Source organism: Lampetra fluviatilis, chromosome 1, assembly GCF_964198595.1.
Source record: "Lampetra fluviatilis chromosome 1, kcLamFluv1.1, whole genome shotgun sequence".
In the NCBI taxonomy this organism is placed as follows: Eukaryota; Metazoa; Chordata; class Hyperoartia; order Petromyzontiformes; family Petromyzontidae; genus Lampetra; species Lampetra fluviatilis.
In genome coordinates this window covers 32571257-32574736 of record NC_136275.1, presented here as the reverse complement: position 1 = coordinate 32574736, position 3480 = coordinate 32571257, and positions in this window count along the sequence as shown.

The window sequence follows — 3480 nt, the reverse complement described above, 5'->3', positions numbered from 1 at the left end:
AATGGGGCCATTTAATATTCAGTTATTTTCTCACATCTGGCGTTTACATCAACTCACCACTTTAATTTGGGAGCCTCCTCAACGGATTTGAGGGTGGGGGACACTTCAGACACGATTTCATTTGCTTTTGCTCCTGCAAACGTCGCCGCAGGTGTGCTGCAGCGAAACGTCGGACATCACGCTGAATAACAGGTGGTACAACCGGAAAGCGCGTCGGAGAGCCGTACATTTGCTTTGGTTCGATCGTTGCTGCCGCTGCTGCCGCTGTTGCTTTTGTGAGATGTGCTGCGCTCAGCAATTCTGTACGCTCGTTCTGCAGAGCAACAGCAATTGATGATGTGCATTGTGTGTGTGGGCACGCACTCCGCGCGAGTGCATTGTGGTTTGCACCAATTTCTAAAAGCAACTCTTGTGGAAGACGAGTGGTGGCGTGGACTGGGGGCTGTCGGTAAGAGCTTGTAATCACCGTGTCAAAACTACTGGGCCAGCATTTGCCGCGCTCCAAGGTTCAAATAAAGGTTGCAGCTACAGTTGGTGGCTAAAACCAGGAGCGAGTTGATGGCCTCAGCCAGGTCACCAATGACTGCACAAACAAATGTATATTTTTTTAAACCATTCAGTTGGTTTGTTTGAAATTATGGGCAAGTTGTCGCCAGCATGCAACAATGGTCTCCCCCCATCGATCACGATAGAAGAATAGATAATTGCCCTCCCATCGTTGTGCGCTTGGAGTTTAAAGTGGCTGCAGAGCAATGACATACGGTGTATACCTATCAGTGTCCCATGTTTCCGATCAATGTCTGAGCGAGGGGTCATTTTGGCCGACCGGAGACTTCTTCCTCGAGGCGCATTGCCAAGGCGAGCAGAAACGAACGAACGCTGGCAGGCGCAGTGCAAACGGCGGCATGGAGAGAGGTGTTTGCCTGTTATTACGTGGAGAGACCGAAAGAGAAACGCACGCATCCATCGGAGAACATGCGCAAGTTTTTAGATAAAGCATATGGACTGTTACGAAAATTAAGTGGGCTTGGGCAGGACGCGTCACGGCGGCGAGGAGGGACGTTGGCCGGCGCAACTAACGACGGAGTGGCAGCCAAAGGGGAGGGAATCGGAATCTTTATTTAGTGGAGGAATCCGATGAGCTATAAAGCTATTTTTCACAGATGGGGCAGGTCAGAAAGTTGCAACAAGCAATACAAAAATACGATAGGAGTGCAAAGTATAGGACCCGTCAGCAAATCACGAAATATATAAATATATATATATTAATATATATAAATAAATTATGCTACCAGGTAAGGCCCAATGCACTGTTAGCTTATTTTTCAGAAGCGACCTGGCCACAAATAATAATTCAACTAAGTGGTTTATCACGTGGAAATTTATAGCAGCCAAATGATCTAAATAATCTAGATTTGAGCGGTGAGATCAGCTCGTGCGTGGGAGCTCGATGGATTTGTAGATGAAGAACGTCGACAGCTTTGGGACGCCTTAATCCAGCAGTGGATAGATCATGGCTGCTCATATGCATCAGAAATAATCGATTCTGAAGTGCACAAGTCGATGCATGGCTACACGTGTGAGAATATATTTATTGAATATCCGTTGCAGCGATTTGCTCCTGGTACCTAGGCCGTGTGTTCTGCACTGCCCTGTGCGAGACTTAAGCTTTATTGATTTAAAATATACTTTCAATTGACTTTCAGGCGCACCTCTGTAATGAAATCACCTTAGCTACATTTTTAAATATGTGGCAGTCTGCTGGGAGCCTCAACAGCTCTCAAATCCAGGTTTCCACCACCTGTGATTTAATTGGGTCCACTCAAGTGGGTTGAGTTGATGGTTTCTTCCCAGTCACCAATGACTGCACATAAAAAACCCCGCATCACCTAAAATGTTCTTCACTTAATGTCGTTAATTCGAAGCTCCTTACACAACAAAAAATTTCTCTGGCGAGAAGGGATTTCAGAAGTATTTCTGTGAAGTCTGCTTATGCGCGCCGTTGCCCAGCACCGAGGGTTTCACCGCTCTGCAAGTGATCAGAATGGATTCCTCCTTTTATAATGACATCGACGGCACAATCGGGACAGCACATAAATATATTTGGAAATCCGCTACAGTGATGTCTGCGGAGCGTATAGCAGCATCTAAATCACTTGAAAGCATTTAATATTTATTTGAAGCTTTCGTGATTCCAGGAATCCACTCTGGTTTTTTCGGTAAGGTCACGTAGGTAGAATTTTTTAAATAAAAACATTTAATTTTAATTTAATTTTATATCATTTTTCTACTGACGTGACTTTACCGAAAGAATCAAAGAGTTTGAAAGCATTTCTTTGAAAATTACGACGCTTCGCAGTTGCGTCGGAGAACCTGCAGCACTGCCGTGGCACATGTCTCGAAGACTCAAGCATGTTGGCTGTTGAGCCGTCGCCTTCCTTAACAGTTGTCCTCGGCGTAGATTTTTATCGTGTTTCAGTGCTGTGCGCAGCTCACGTACGATGTTCAAAGCCATACGAAAAATCCTGGCAGCTTTCATTTTAAAACAGCCACCCAGTGAGTGACCTGGTGCTGTCCTGTTGCAATCCACTGGCGATTGGCGTTTGATATCGATGGCGTTTGAGAATCTGGGCTCGCGAAATAACACGCTGCGTTGCGTTTCTGTTTGGGCGTCCCTGTGGTCCATTCCTGCGGATGGTTTTGAATGCGACACATTTGGGAGGCAGACCAAACAAAGAAATCGTAACGACAACAAAAACCTTGTAAAGATGTTGTGTGAAGTTTTCGTGTTTCAACAGTGGTTCTGTTTATGCATAGTCAAGCAAGGCCCCTTTCATACGTGATGAATGTGCCAGAAGTGAAGGGATTAACGTGGCTTCGTTTCAACCAGGAGGTGTACACGGCTGCATGATCTTAAATGTAAAGCCTCCCGTGTAATTCTGCATTCGCACGGATTTGCCCTGATTTGTACCGCTGTACATCGCCGCTGTATGATATTCAAGCCATATTACGAATCCTGACGGTTTCGATTTAACAGAAGAATCGGCACGAAGTCCAGGATTCATGTTGAAAATGGAACATAACTCAAAAGTGTGCAAAAAACCGTGGAAAGGTAAATACTTGGACTTACTGTACGGCGAGTGACAGATTGAAGAATGCGTGGATGAGAGAACGTACGCGAGTTCGAATCTCTCAGAGTCGTTTGTGAAGCGGATCTCACAGAACTACTTCTGAGCAGCCTTCATCAAATGACCTCTGGTCCACACGGCGAACGGGTAAGCGCTTTCCCACTTGCCCTGCTTGAGAGAACCGGTCATCACAAAACGGCCAAACGGATTTTTTTTTTTTGCGCAGAGCTTAAAATTAGCCAAATGAAGTACTAAACCAAACGTGCAGGGCCAGAACATTCAACGCGATGGGATATTTTCTTTCTCTGCGCAGTCATTGGTGACCGGGCTGATAACATCATCTGGCCACACT